This window comes from Camponotus vicinus, unplaced genomic scaffold, assembly GCF_025532165.1.
Source record: "Camponotus vicinus isolate PSW18456_S1 unplaced genomic scaffold, iyCamVici1.0 SCAF_2, whole genome shotgun sequence".
Taxonomy (NCBI): domain Eukaryota; kingdom Metazoa; phylum Arthropoda; class Insecta; order Hymenoptera; family Formicidae; genus Camponotus; species Camponotus vicinus.
The window spans coordinates 12,016,525-12,033,092 of record NW_028141956.1 but is presented as its reverse complement, the minus strand read 5'-3'; the positions used below and the strand labels follow the sequence as shown (position 1 = coordinate 12,033,092).

The 16,568-nt window shown below is 42.3% G+C and overlaps 1 protein-coding gene and 1 long non-coding RNA gene across 3 annotated transcripts in view; one reads left to right on the top strand and one right to left on the bottom strand.

The window, feature by feature from the left end:
• Pdk1 (Phosphoinositide-dependent kinase 1) overlaps window positions 1-16,568 on the top strand; it is a 304,096-nt gene that overhangs the window by 17,518 nt on the left and 270,010 nt on the right. The gene's annotated exons all lie outside the window — the stretch shown is intronic.
• Window positions 10,246-12,552, bottom strand: LOC145967320 (uncharacterized). The gene is made up of 3 exons (XR_014437339.1): window positions 12,485-12,552; window positions 10,894-11,242; window positions 10,246-10,721 (listed from the first exon to the last, which is right to left on the bottom strand). It is a non-coding gene; the product is annotated as an uncharacterized LOC145967320 (long non-coding RNA).

Genomic DNA, 16,568 nt, shown 5'->3' with positions numbered 1-16,568 from the left:
GGTTCAGGGCCGTGGCATCGTGGTACTCTCGCACCTTTCTCGTATTTCCAATCTTCTTTATCTGTTATCTCTGTTATTGTCAAGACTTATACATTCACCCAAGTATGAAAAAAAATTCACAAGAGTATCCTTGTAAACGCGATAATTTATCAAAGGAAACTTCGGTCAGAGAGATAATCTCCTCACGTAATTTACCCAAAAATATTATTCATAGACATGAATTTTATTCAAAATCTTATGCATTACTGAGAAAAAGACACACACGCTATACAGTTTAGTGGAAGTGGAAACTCTTACGAAAGTAGATATAATTGTTCCTCTAAATTGGATTCTTGCTGGAACGCACGCTCTACGTATATCACTTGTGGCGTCTCGATTACAGCACACGGCTGTGCAGTTATTAAGGCGAACATACGTCTCACTTTACTGAAACATATTGTATCCACACCTAAGAATTTCCGTTTTACGCGCGTATGCTCCATCATTATATACTATGCATCACGATGCAGCGACGAGGAATGTCGAACGTAACGATGCATTAGGAATATCGTACGACACATCGCTCCCCGCGCGTTTATTATCCTTAGAAATGGCTATCAAAACGAACCGCAAATTTTCACGACGCGATAAAGCGATGCGACCGCGAGTATACTTTCGAGTATTTCGAAAGTGTTAATGCATCTGATTTCGTATAACTGCCGTCTCGTATAAAAGGATAGGATTACCCGAGGTCTCTATGTATCTTTCGCCGCATGAGGTTAAAAATTGATGTTTGTCAAATCAGGCGAATAATCGGGTTTATAGCGAGAACACCGTGAGCCCGCAATAAAAGAGCGCGGTAGCCGTCACCCGGTTTAAAATCCTAAATCCCCACCCACCCCGTTCGGCCCCGTTCCAGAAACTCGCTACGGCACTGCGTCAACCACCACCAGCACCATCGCCGACGGCGAAGCAGCGTATACGTGACGTAGTTTAGTGGGGATGAATGACGTCAGTGGTCGATACACGCGGTTCTCCTCCTCGAGTACTACGCCACCCCCGGCCTGGCGGGGGTGGAGGGGTCGGTCGCTCGGTCGGTCGGTCGGCTGGCTGGTTAGGTTCGCACTCTCCTAGCACGGGTGCTTTCGAACCATCTATTCCACGCCGCAATACGAGTCTATGAATGGCCCGAGTTACTTGCATTCTGTACTTTTTCGCGACGAGCGAACTCGGCCTTCATTATTGCACCTCCAATTGCAAACGGGAAGAAACACTTTTACGTATTTCGCTCCGGAGAATCGCACTGCCCGCCCATTTTACCGAGCTCTTTCTCTCTTCTTCGCTTTTCTTTTGCGCGCAAAAAAATTCGCTGAAACTGGCTTCGGTATACTTGAGATTATTTTCAGATTTTATTTAGAAACTTTTACGCTACGATTTATCCTTTTTTTTCATAGCATATATAGATATAATATACTCCACGATAAAAATTAATGGGAATCATGTTTAATCTAGAATTATCCCACATGCACGCATGATCCTCGGCACCCCATAATCCAATGGATCGTAAACGCGCGGGAGCATAAAATCATCGCGTAAAAGCATCATGCATTTTGTCGACTTTCTATGTGTAGAATGGATAAAAACGTCACTGTCAGGCACAATTGGCGAATCGCGAACCCCGACACCGAGCTGTTCGTAAAATCTAAATTGGGATTTTTAGGGCCCACTAAACCCTCGATGATCCATATACATCTCGCTGTGGTGGACTGAATCATATTTGCCGCCGCTTCCCGGTCCAGAGTCACCGCCGAACATCCTCATAATTGGACATAAAATCTGTTTTCCATGATTGAGACTAGATGTTATTGCCGTGGTCGGTCCACGAAGGCGATAAAGACCGGTAATCGAGCTTTTAAGGTTTCGTCGAGTCGCTTAATGAACGATCAACCCCCTCCTCCCCCCCTTCCAAGTTCTTTTTCTCCGGGGCCGTTCCACTTTTTTTTTCTCCCTTACATCGCCGTTATCTTGAAATGCGCGCAGAAGGTCGACGGCTAGAGGACACTTTTAACGAGATCTCGCGTACCACGACGTCGCTATCCTCCTACTTTCTGCAGTCCTCCCCGCCCACCACCTTTCCTGCCACCCGTATCTCGCTGTAGTGACTTTTTTTCGCTTGCTTCGCACCCACATACCGCCGGACGATTTCGTTGCGCTCGAGTCCGGTAATTTGATGGTAACGACGGTAATCAACGGTAACGACCGCGCGATCTCTCGAATCTTCTGAAGAATTGGGTGACTCGGCTCTAATCGCGAACATTCCCGCCGATGAAACGCGAGGATTCCGAGACATTATTGTTTTTCGAAACGTAAGGGATTTTGTCTTTATATTAATGCGTCACGTATCAATACATCACATTTTTTCCAATTTAACCTGGATGCGATTAATAAATGATCGAATAAAAAATATTGTTAAGTAGCTCTGTACTTTTAATGAATAAAAATTTAATAATTAATATTCGATGAAAATAATTTATTTAATTTTTTTCAATTTTTAATACTACTTGTTAAAGGTTCTCGTAGAATCACGCTCTCATTTTCAATGCAAGAAAAAAATGAAGAAACGATATAGAAATGTTGTATCAAATACACTATATAAATACACTAATTATATATAATTATCATATATAGTACATATAGTTATCAGTTTACCTAAGAAAATTCTCTTAAATAATACTCGAGCAATTTAAATGGAACACAGTTATCTTTGTTATTTTTGGTTATGAAAACATTAGCTCTAATGTATAATTTCGAAACCGTATATTCGGGAACACCTGGTCAAATAAGTGAATTCGTCATTATAGACGGAAGGATCTGTTAGGGATAATTCCAAGTTTTTGCCTCGTGGTCAAGGGTCATTAGCCCTCCCCGTTTGCCTCCCCCTCCTCTCCCGCGAGTGTCGTTCCCTTCGCGACCCTTTCTCGCAGGGTCACGAAGATGGATACCCTGCTGAGATTTCGGTATCGTTCACCGCCGATTTTCTCGTCGATGTCGTCAGGCTCGAGAATAATGACAAGTATTCAACGCGACATTCTAACAATACACGCTTTCTCAGGCCTTGAAGAATACGTATCTCTCGAAGATTGAGCGCGGAGAAAGGAAGAGATACGTTAGCGATAACGTTAATATTGTTGAAGATACGAGCGAAAACGTCACGACGATAAATTCGATGGACGTAAAGTGTATTAATAGCCCGGAAGCGGGCGTTGGACTATCGAATCGTCATAGGGTTTACTCAATGATTATAGTCTCGAATTCCCGACAATTCTAGCTTGACCAAAGGGGATCGTTATGAAGGGTCGAGCCACAACGATACCATAAGTGACGGAAAATGATATCGCGATAATGATAATGCTTCGCGGAAGAAAGGAAGATGAAATGCCGGGTGCGCGAGTAGAACGAAATCTATTGTATTCTAGGTCCGATTATACGTTCCTTATCGTGTATGTATGTGTGTGCACGCCGCGTTATACAAACTTATGGGTTCATATGCCAGCGACGGAGTAACAGCTTTGGGCTTGGTGCTAATTCGCCGGCGAAACGGCGGGTGATCTGCAGCAGAAATATCTACGGCCGGGAGAGCAAAACACGCGGTGCAATTCTATTAAAGGTTAAGTCTATTCTCGAGACGCGTACCGAAATTTATCTCCCTTTTTCTCGGAATGAACGCGAGGGACGCGCGGCAAACTCGCGTAATCTTCGTCGTGCAAATCTCGCGAAATTATTATCACCGACGAATATTATTAACGCGATGTACTTCAAAGAAGAGCCGGCGAATAACGCGTCATAGACGCGGTACGAAAAGGGATATTTACGATTGCCAAGAATATGAATGTCGTACATTCTTAGAAGTGACACGTGGCACACGTGACGCGAGTAATCCGTTCGGAATATGTATCTAGCGTGCTATCAAAAGGGTGGCGGGGATGCGCGTGGAATTGTAATTTTGGATTTAAATCGGGTTTTTTTCTCCTCTCTCCCTTTCCTTTTCTCTCCTCTCAATAAACGTAAGTCCCGCGCCGTGCAGGTTTTTTATCGACACGACAAATTTCAGTATTCAAATGCAGCGTATACCGGGTTACGCGGTCACGTGTATGCTTTAGAAAAATAAGCGATAAAGCTCCCTATCGTGGGGTCTTCGACAGATCGATTATCGTGTGTGTATTTGCGGGACCGTCCCCTTTCGATCACCTCGTTGCGGTTCGCCTTTCATGGGCAATCTCGGCGACTACCTTTTTCCAATGCTAAATGTGCGATTGGTGAATGTAATTAGATGGGCTAAAATAAATTATCTCTACATCGCGCGCATAAATACGTATTACGCAATCTTTCGTAATGTCGGGTAATGTCATTGGCTGCGTTCAGCAGGAAAAGCTGCTTTGCAACTGTTGTAAAATTCGTGAATCTGATTGGTGTATACTCTTAGATTCAGCCAAAATTAAGAGCATACACCAATCAGGTTCACGAATTTTACAACAGTTGTAAAGCAGCTTTTTCTGCTGAACGCAGCCATTTTTTTCGCGCTGTCGATCTTTTCATTTACCGGGCTTTCGCAGTCGCGTCCATCCGCGACATTCAACTAATTCAACAATGACACGGCTGAACGGATTTGACAATGCCATGGTCTAAATCAGGGGGCATTAAGTCCTAATCGCCGCTATTCATAAGCAAATTTGATTTCCTTCCTACTTGCCGGGCATTCCTAATGTTTTCGACCAACTCCCCCTTTCACGCCTCATTTTCTCCATGCTCGTCCCAATTTTGCCCAACGGTTCCCTTCCAGAATTCCTCTTTAAGCACGTTCGAGCTTCATTCTTCGATCATTGACCCGAAAAATAAGTGACTGTATCCACAAAATGCGATTCGCGATTTAACCGAATAAAATCAAAGTATTGCAATAAATATATGATCTGCCGCAATTAAATTTATATGTATTATATTTTATTATCTTACGCAATTAACTATACAGTTAATTTCTTTCTATTTTATATATAATATTTTCAACGGGAATACAAACATAGAAATATAATATTTTAAATTAATATTAAAAGACAGAGAATGTACATGCGGGATTTAATTTAACTTAAAGTAAATCACACATCTTTTTTCTTATCGCGTAATGTCAAATTTACGTCGCGAATGAACGAATGTTGATTTTCTCGCGCCGGTTTCGCACCGGTCGAGCGCCGGATCGGAGATATCCCACGATACCGGATAAAGTGCGTGTGCTGTCAGATAAGGAAGGCGAGAGAGGCACGTGGCAGAGGATAAGCCGGAGACGAATGGACCAGTCACGAAATTTCGCATCAAATGGTGTTTCTCTCTTTTTCCCTTATCGTTATTTCTCTACTCTAGAATCTTTACTCCGGCTATTTCAATCATCGTTTTGCCGCGACGAAGGCATTTTCTTACCCTCATCGTCCAGCGCTACACCTGGCGTCTTCCGCTGCAAAAGCATCCGGTTCCGCGAAGGATTCTCCATCCTCCTCCTGAAGGATTACGCTGTAACTCATGTCCTAAACGCCTTTCGCGGCGAGAAAATGCGCTATATTACCGTGTTTCAAGCCAGTTAACAATTAAATAGATCGTCCGGACTTCCCTCTACGGAATTACAAACTGCGCGTGTTAATTAAACCCCGTAGCAGGTAATAGGTAATGGTGGTTTGGCTCCGTTCGGTCTGCGGATCGAAACGATAACCAATTCTTACGTTTCGACTAATACACATTGCAAGAGAATGTATCCACATAAATATTTCAGAAGAGAAATATATTTATTTATATATTATATATATTTATTTCTATTAATATTTATGTAGTACATTTATTTCTGTAAAATCTGTTCTGCGCAAGATTGGTAAATCACTGTTATGTGCAACACGCCAAGAGATGTGTAAATTTCGCGTATTCTTCGAGCACGCAAAAAATTGAAATGTCGCGCTTGCCAAAAATCACGGGCGATTTTAAGAGCGCGACGCTGTTCATCAATGTAAAAATCTCGAGAGACGCGAGCATTCGAGAACTCGAGGACGGTTTCGCGAGCGGGCGAGAGGCTCTTCGTCTTCGCGACGGAAGCGGGGGGAGACATTTTACACGGTTGTTGCTACGTTTGACCCGGTTCTCGCTCACTTATGACATCCGCATCCTCCGTGGAAAACGGAGGACCTGCCACGTTCTCTAAGATAGACGGTGGCACGGGGGATGAGATTTCCTCGGGGTGTTCCTTAAAGTAACAGAGGAGAAAGAGAGAGGGGAAGCGGAGAGAGAGACTACTCGGAACTGGAATAATATGTATAGCTCGTGCGGTAAGGACACGTAAATTCGGGGCGCGTATTTTCCGACGGGTGGGACACACACACAAACAACCATATACACGCTAACTTTCTTTATGTTAGAGAGAGAGAGAGAGAGAGAGAGAGAGAGAGAGAGAGAGAGAGATGTATGTGTATGTATGGGAACACCGAACGCATATGCATGAATTTCAATCGTAAAAGTGGCGTTGCCTGCATTCTCATCTTGGAGAAATGTCGAAACGAGAAATCGATGCCCTCCGATATTGTTAGAATTTTATTGCAACATGACTCGCGACGCGACTCGCACGGCGGGGTAACCGCAAGGGATGGTATATAGTTACGACTCGGGGACTCGTGTTTACGAGACCAAACTGCCCGGTAAATTGATACACGGCCAAGACGGGGCATTTCGTACGGTTTAACCCTTCCGCAATCAGAAATCCGTAGGAAAAATATCGTACTGCGCGCTACAATTTTTATAGACGAAAATGTGGTTTTAAATGTCTGTATCGATAAAGTTGTCGAAAATCGAGAAAAAGAACGGCAGTCGATATTTCGAGATACGAGAAATACTAAAGTTGCTCTCGATTATTACTCATTTCTTCCTTAATTATTGTAAGCCTGTGAGTTTTGCATTTATACCTAAAATACCTGAACTGAAAAATCCAAAGCGGAGTATCTATTTCGAATTGCAAAAAAAAAATCAATATCTTCGATTAAATATAATCAACGCTAATTGAAGTAACGCTCGATTGAGGTATTTAGATACATTCGCTTTTTTCGGTAAATGGACGATTTACTATTTAATCCTTCCATTGATCGCCGCCGGCAGGTGGGACAGGCACGCTCGTCGTGCACGCTGCGTATGCATTATTTGAATTATCCACTTTTCAGTTCCCGGCAAAGAGCGGCCATCCGATACTGCGAAAGTAGCGCTTCCACTGACCCAGATAATTATTGCACGTTCGGCTCTCTTTCGCGCCGCACGTTCGGTATTATTAAATGAACGCGCGAGTTCTCTTTTATTTTCCCCCGTAGCGCTTTTGATCTCGCTCGCAGCGAATTTACGAAGCGGTAGGCGCCTGGCAAAATGCATCGCATCAGCGCGAGCGGCTCGCACGCGAGCCTTTCGGACATTAGGACGATCGATAGCGCGATTGCGCCATACGTTATTGCTAAACGGCGGTTGTCTCTTATCCCGATTATCTCTCGCTCTCGGTATTGCCGTCGATCACGACAGTTATTATGTCTCGAGGTCATCGGTGTGACACAATCGCCCGGAAAGACACCGCACTTTTCCCGCGATTCCGCGCCAACACGCACGTCCTGTTCAGCGCCCTGACCTCGCACCTCGCCTTTGTCGATCCTACACGCGCGTATGAACGTTTATGTGCGTGCGTGCGTGCCTGCGTGCGTGCGTACTCGTTGTGCGACATCTCTGCCACGCGCATTACACGCCTGTGGGAATGCGGATGCCCGTAGTTTCCCGCTGGCTTTCATAGAGCCATTGTGAAATTACGTCGCGCCTAGCACGGCTGTCCAAAACAAATTCGCATCGCGGCGCCGGTAAAATCTCAATCGACTCTTCCGCTTGTTGTAACGTAATGATTAATTTCCAGAAATCGCGATTTCGGATTTGCTAAAAGAAAGAGGAAGAAGCACGTCATCTCTCTCTTTCCTATAATTCTTTCTCTAACGAAATATGTTTAGATATTTTGATATACAAAGAATACGTTTACAAAGAATTGTTATTCGTAAAATTTAAGTACGATTCTTGACAACTGTATAATTTTTGTAATGATGATGATTATTAAAGAGAGATTGAGTCATCAGAAATGGAATATTTAAATATTCATCTTTCTCTCTCTTGTCTTTCCGGATGTGAAAAAAATGTATAAAATGTAATTTATGGTTATGAAAGACGAAGCTATAACGAGTATGATTTTTTCTTCTCATTTTTTCAGTTATAAAATTGTTAATTTTTTAATAGAATCATATTTTTTGCATATTATAGCTAACATCAATTATACTACATAATGTCACTTATATTATTATAAATGATCTAAAAATCCAAAAAACATAGAAACAAAAATTCTTTAAAATAAATAAAATAAAAAGTTTTTATTTAATTATTTAGATATATTAGAATGTGTGTTAGGAATATTTGGAACCACCCAAAAATTGCATTTTATGTACATTTTTTGTTCAAAAGAGATATTTAAATATTCTGTTTTTACTCGTCTCAACTTGTATATATTAGATGTTAACACAACCGCAAAACTAATTATGTCGACGCGTTAATGGTACATTGACAAATTCCTTGTGATATTTTACGTTCTACAACTTAATTGCGCGAGGAATGATTTGTTGGTTCATTCCCGCCAAAACTTTTCACCATTGATCTTGATTGCGATAATCTCATAAACTTGGAAAAAGACGACGGCTCATGGAAAAAAATTGGTAGATCGAGGGTGCGGAAGATGGCAGCGCGCAGGAGAGTCAAGAAACGCGGGCTCTGTCTTTCGTAGAGGATTTGCATAAACGCTCCGAAATTAGGATAACCTTAGGCAACCCAAATTGTATTAAATCGACCCCTATTCGTGCGTAAGCCAGAGAGCTGCAAGAGGGGAGCAAGTGTCCAATTACGAATGTCTGCGATACCCCATGCGAGCCACGGGATTTTGAAACGGGTCGGCGACCCGGGGATCGAGGGGATGGTGCTGTCGCGCCGGTCCTTTGGGGCATTTTCAGCCTCTAATACGATTTATTTCGACGGCGCGTTAAAATGCCTCGCGATCTGGATGACTCCTATTTTTCGCCCGCTCGAAATATTATCGTTAAATCTGCAATCGCTGTTTTAATCGTCGATGTACCCAGCTAATTTGCTTAAAACGACGGCTCGATGAAAAAGCGCTCTCGGCAGAACGAGACGAACGCGTGCCAATGGTGCGTTATATCAGAGAGTCAGTAGGTTTTACGGTTGGAAAATCCGCGGAATTTAACGGTCGCATAAAAAGAGCGAACGTGAGGTGTAGCTTTACCATAATAGCCTCGTATTAATCATGAACAACGCGTGTTGACTTCGCCGACAGAACTCACAATAATGATTCAAATTAGGTGACTTTTTATCCTATGAGTCGCGAATAGCAGATGGAAAGCTCTGAACTTGCAAGAATTTGAGACTGCATGTTTGAAAGTTTTTCTTTCGCGTTGCAAAATGACACGCGAGCAGTCGAATTCGAGATTGTTAATTATTTGAGATTAATCGTTTATAAAATATAAAATAATATTTAATCACGATATGATATTTTTTCATGTAAATGATCGACATTATACAGATAATATTCAATTTAACTTAATATTTGCCGCAAATAAATGACTCGTCATTCTCGAGAAGTCTTACAGTAGAATGTTGGAATATTGATGAGACTAGTCTTTCTATTACGAGCGTCATAAGCGCGACGCACGTCGTAAGAAAGTAATAAGCATCATCGTTATTCACCCATCTCAATATAGATCAACGTCCACTGCATCAATTTGCGTGGCAAACACAGGCGTGAGTCATGGTGAACTTTGTTCTCGATGGACGTTACGAACGCAATGTATGCTAGATAGCGGCTAAATAAATGGCGTAACGAGATCCGGAAATGGTCTCTCGATTAATTATTTACCGAGCGGATAAGAGCCGTACCGTACTCACGAGGCGAGTCCATGTTGACAATTGGCAAACGGTAGCGATTTCTTTATTTTGCGCGACGGAATAAATTGTGTGCCCGCAAGCGATTCCGGGAAATGCAAGTCCGTGCAGCAGATACACGTATGCAGGTGCAATCGCGCGGTGGCGCCGATCTCGCAAGGGTTTCTGGGCAGATCGGATCGTCGACTGAGCGTAAAAGAAGGGGTTCCGCCACGAAGTCGCCATCCTGTCTGGGTCATCGCGTGCCTTCCGCGATCGCCGTCGCTCTTGCAGGTTGTACGTCGCGACGTGGAAATAATGCGGCGCATTATTGTCGTCTCGCATTAAGTTCCGCAGGCTTTTCGACGCCTGCGATCGCCAGATCGAACGACGTTACTAGGATGTACAAAATTTCGTGACACGCCGGCTCTGATACGCCTCGCGTTTCAACAATCACGTCAGCCGAACGTCCGCTCGTCGCAACAAACTTGCACCTTGGCTCCGACGTGGCTCATTTATTTCATCGAGTTAAATGATATCGATAAAGCGTCCTATATCATGCAAGTCGACATATGTCACCGCGATAAAAATAGGCTTCAGTCAATGTCGCTTTATTATTTTCACCGTCGTCGTACGTTGAATCCGCGTGCTCGTTTCTCTTCGATTGCGCATGCGTTCTCGTGAATTAATCGCGTATCCATTAATATCTTCGTGAGTATCTGCAATGATAGTCCAATGAGGTAAAAACATTAAGAGATCGTAAACATACGATGGCATTTTTGCAAGCTTTTTCTTTTACTAACAACCGCAAGGGTTGGCTTTAAACGAATTTCTCCGATAATTGAAAACAGCTGGGGACAATGAATGACGCGGAGGAGGAGTGCGTCGAACCTGAAAGTTCACGGGTCAGTGGGAAAGGTGTTACATGAGCGCGATGGAAGTTCAAAGTTCACGGGAACGACGAAGTTGCAACGAACGTTGTAGAACGCGTATCGATCATTGTGCGCGACTGAATTTTCTCAAAAATTTTCTTCCAGAGATCTTTCCAATGCACGGTCCTTTGCAACGTTTCCTTTTCGCATCGGGAATGTTTACATTTCATGTACATCCGCCGCGTCTCTCACATCCAATGCCAGTCTTAATCTCACCGTGGGCGGTCGCCAATGTTCCTTTGCTCACATCAAAGTAGCAGTAAGCTATGGGAAATTATTGCGATGAGGTTTTCAAGCCAGAACAGCTCCTATATAATTCGAAAGATTTAGACGGTTGACTTGGAAGCATTCGCATATTTTTAGTTAATGTATATTTTTATTCTCGTTTATACTGTTGGTATTACCGTGATTTTCAAAGAATCATAAATTATTTAATTCTGGTATGTTAATTATAATTCGAATTGCAACAAACAAAATTGCTTTCATTTCTTATTTAAATATTTTCTTGATTTATAAAAGTATATAATAAAAAGAAAATATAGAAAAAAAATTTAAATATATTATAAACTATTATAAATATATTATAAAATATATTATAAACATATATTATAAAATATATTATAAATGATAAAAATTACTTTATTTTATATTTATTATAACATTTATTTTATTATAAATATATAAAATATATTTAATGTGTGCGATAAGTTTAATTTTAATTAAGTAGCATATTTAATTATTATTTAAAGAATATATGCGTATATATATTGTGCTCTACCTATCTTCCTTGACCGATTCAGTATATATTAATGGACGCCGAGATGTCAAAGTATTTTATTGAAGTCGCGAGAATCCTTTTAAAGGTTTTCCGCTCGTGTAAACACGCGCGGAACACGTCAATTTTGTACACCTACGGAATGTCCCGATTACTACGAAGTGCTTCAGACACGTTATTCCGCATTCCTGATTAAAGACGTTCTTTTCTCGACTGCATAACACACCATTAACACCCACGCGTTTGCAGAAGGTCATCAGCTGTGCACGTCGCCACGGCTTCGCGCCCACGCCTGCAACGTGTGCAACACCCTCTAGACGCGGGGGTTGTAGGTTGCACAAGAAACCCCTCCGATACCCGACAGTATTTCTTCCCTTTGCGTGGGCCGGATTAATTTTGTGGAGGAAATTGCATAGGCTATTGCAATGTTGCCTCAAACGGGAGAATGTCATGCCTCTCCAGATGGAATTGTCTCCCTAATAACCTTACGCGAGATACTTTCATTACGAAGAAAAGTGTAATGCCATGCACAAAGACGCAATCACGGCAAACTTTATTGCCGCGCCGATCCCGGTTTAAAATGTAAGGAATACGCTCGCTATTTTCGCCCGCGCATTTGCAATGATAATCCTCGTTCGCTGTTTGACGTCTCCCTGTTTGCTTAGCAGAAGTGCTATTTGCTCTCAAGGGATCCAGATATATTTAGTCGATAAACATTTTTAAAAGCTAAAAAAGGATTTTATTGTTTTAAAATTGAGATTCCTCTTCAACTTACCATTCGCGTCTCTGCTCTTTGATAAGATTTTTATGTAAAAATTACAATCGTTGAATTTGTAATGTCGTAAATCACATTCGTAAAACAGCAGAATTATAAAAATCTGAAGAGCAACAGAAAGATACAATGGGTGAAATATGGCGATAAAATCTCACTGAAGACTTTCGCAAAGGTTATCATTTTTTTTATTCAATCTGATTCTATTGCCCGGATCGATCTTTGATTTTGGCGGCGCGACTTCTTATTTTTTTACATTGCCGATCGCCTCTTATTCACGTCCCGACATGTCAAATGGATTACGCTGAAAGTTTTTTGGTATAAATGCAAATTTGTTTACACTTTTACGCGCCGGATCCATCATCGGGACATAAAATGCGCAACGGATAACTCTTTAATATCTCTCTCGCATTCGTCGTAATGTTGGAATAGCTTGTCTTTATGCCGCGGGCGAAGTGTATAGCGTTTGTGTCGCGAACGAGAAATTTCTATCGTCGAACGCGTTTTACATCCTCGTGCCCATCTGCTTGCCATTTAAAGGTAAGAGCGTCTGATGTACTCGTCGCGAGACGTCGTCGAACGTTGATGGCCGATCCGATCGTTATGACGGATGCTTATTTAATGTTCGCATAGCTGTTCGAGACCCGCGGGCTTATTATTTCCAGAGTGCTTGCCTATGTCTGCGTGTACTACACATACACATACATATACATAAATACTCGTATATCGCTCTGTCCTCCCCTCGGCCTCTGCTCGTTGGCTCGCTTTGTAAATCAAGCGAACGCAAACGAATCGTGCCGCTGCTGTTAGCGGATTAAAATCGTATCTCCGCGTATGCTGTTGGCGACTGGCGGCGGCAATGGCCGCGTAGACTTTACGCGAAACGTAAGAAACGTACAAAACGCCCGGAGTTACGCTCACGACCTCCGGATTCTCATAAAGCTGCCTACTCTGTTTTCTCCCCTTTACCTCCAAACAACCGACCTCTTACCCGTCCTCTTTGCGCGCGACGCATAAAACGGCGACGTCCAATTGGATTTCCCGGATTTTCTTCGGGAACGTAGAAATGAGAAGGAAAGAACCGGGCTAAGGCTAAGAAATGTATATTTCGATAAGCAGCCGCGCACGCAATCATCGTAAAAAAGCGCCGCGTGGCTCGGTTTCGGCCGCGCTCAGTTATTAAAACTGAGAAAGAAGGGTGGTATCGCGCGAGTTAACGTACGTCCGAGAAATGGGCTGGGTCGGCTATATGTATCCTCCGCTTACCCCTCATAACGAGATACATTACGAGCAAACATTCTAATCCGCGATGGTACAGCGCATCATGAATATAAAGCGACATTGGGGTTACATTCGCGTTGCTGACCAAACGAGAATTCTTTCGCTCGGTCAAGCGCGGATAGAAAATCTGCGAGATTACTTTATATATATATATATATATATATATATATATATATATATATATATATGTATATGTATACGTGTCTAGATATAAAATATCTTTTGGAGTAAACCGAATTCATGCTTCGCCGTTATCGAGTGCTTTTTTACGCGTTCTTAATATTTCTTTTTTAATTTTTTACTAAATTTGCGCTGATTGCTTTTATAATTTTCGCAATTCAAACGTATAAAGAGCTGTGTTTAAAATTAATAAAAAATCTCAAGAAATTGTTCTATCTATCCTTTAAATTTCAAATCCTGAAATTTGTATAAAAATATTGAAGAGTAACCATCGTTCTTTGCAATTTTTCCTAAAGTAGAAAAACTACCGAGAAGCAACCCTGTATACAAGACAAATAAATGATGGTCGCGAGGTAGCTTTCCCATTGTTGGGGTCAATATAAGAGATGAAAGATGCTGGAAGAGATAGAAGACGCGGCAGCGAGGTAAAGGCACGTTACGGAGATGCGTCCGACATAAATCACCGTAGATTAACAATAAAAAATATATTACCCCTCGCGGACTGACTCACTTTCTCATCGATGTTGTGGCGACCACGGCGTCTATTCCTACGGTGTATCTAAAATAGTAAACGCCGACGTATATTTTCGCCTACGTGTTGGCGTATAGGTTTTACGCGAAGGGCCGGCAAGCACGTACGACCCGTAAAGGGGACCGTAACGAGGGTTGTGAACCTAGCAAGGGGTCGTGCGACCGCGTTTCCTACGCGACTGCGAATTCTTAGCGACAAAACGGTCGACGACGAACGCCTAAATCTCTCGTTTCCGATCGATCGATATGTACGTCCCGTTCTCTCGTTTCTGATCTCGTGGATTATCCAGCAAATCGGATATGTCGCGTAGTTCGAAGCTCCGGACACGCGTTCGACACGCCTTAATTGCTGCGTATTAATTTTTAATTATTACTCAATCCTCCACTTAGCTTCCCATTCGGCGTATCGTGCCGATTTCCAGGATACGCCGACCCGGTGTTGATCTGAAATTATTCATGTCTGTCGAAGAGAGGTGGAAAGCGACGACAGTAATGTCATGAATAGATGCTCTTTCCGCACTCGTGGGATCAGAAATTTATACCGCCACGAAGATCCATAATGTCGCATCGATTGCGTTCCTCGGGGCTGAGTTGAAAGACTCTTTTTCCACCGCCTCCTGCTGCTTTTCTTCGTGCACACGCGAGAGCCGGAGATAATGGCACAGTAACTGGAACAATGTTATGTTGCCGCGCGAGAAGATGGCCTTGTCCCATCACGAATCTTCGCGAAAGCACCGGATTAAACGAGCCGTCGTCCACTTGCAGATCTCACAGTGGACCACGACTCCCACGAGAACACGTGTGTCGTTATTTCGAAAAAAAAGCGTCAAAACACTTTCAAGAATATCTGCTATCACGCGCAAAATATATACGTATATAAAAAATTATGAGCGGCAAAAAGAGAGAGGAAGATCGAGGAGCGTAATGAAAATGCTTGGTACAATATAACACAATATTATATACCCCTCGGTAATAAAATTATATAGATTATTACAAGATAATTGAAAAATTGTGTGATTATAATTTTATTATTAATATATTTTTATTAATAATAAAATACAATTTTATTAATAAAGTTACGTCGAAATATTGTATAAATTCTGATACAGGACAAGATAAAAACAAATACTAAATTGAATAAATGAAATGCAATATTTTTTTATGATTAATAAAAAAAAAATTATATTAATAATAAAAATATATTTTATTAATAATAAAATCGCCGTAGATTAATTATAATTTATTAATAATAAAATATATATTTTATTAATCATTAAAAAATATTGGATTACTTCACTTATTCAATTTAATATTTGTTTTTATCCCAATTGTCCTGTATCACATCGATTTATACAATGTTTCGATGTAATTTGAAGTTCAACAGACAAGCGATAACGATCGTTTCCATCTCTCGAACGTAGAGCGTGACTTCATCTCGTTTCGCGGGAACGAGTGACGAGTACCATATTGGAGGAGCAGCCTTACAAGAGATATTCGGGATATATGAACTTTCATAGTGTTGTTCATTAAAATTGATTGATCGAAATCGCTGGCGCGCACGATTCGCGCGGACGACGACAACAGTATCCTTTGAGACGTCACACATTCGGCGCGTAGATTCTATTTCCGGCGGTCCGACTTAAAGCGCGACGAGGCGTAATCCTGGGTTGGCGCGATAATGGACTGAAACTTACGCAGAGTTTAAAGGCGCCGGTACCGACGAAGCAATGTTACAAAATGGGACAGTTTTACAGGCAGTAAAATGTTGATTGGAATCCAGCCGATCGTTCCCCTCTCGTTCCCGAACTACCGAGACCGTTTCGCCACCCTCGCTCTAACCCGTTACAACCGACCTCAGCCGCCGTCGCCGCCACCGTTGCCGTTGCCGCCACCGCCGCTTCTCCCCGTCGCCCCCTTACACCCTCGCAGTCTCGCGCCCCCTCGTAACAATGCGCCCGTTGCACTGGGTTTCCAATGCATACCAAGCGTGCATATACCGCGTATCTACGTGATACGTAATACGCAACGCCGTGGGTACCCGAGTAACGTTATAGAGAACTCGAATCCCGTTCCCCGCCGTATTCCAGAATATCAA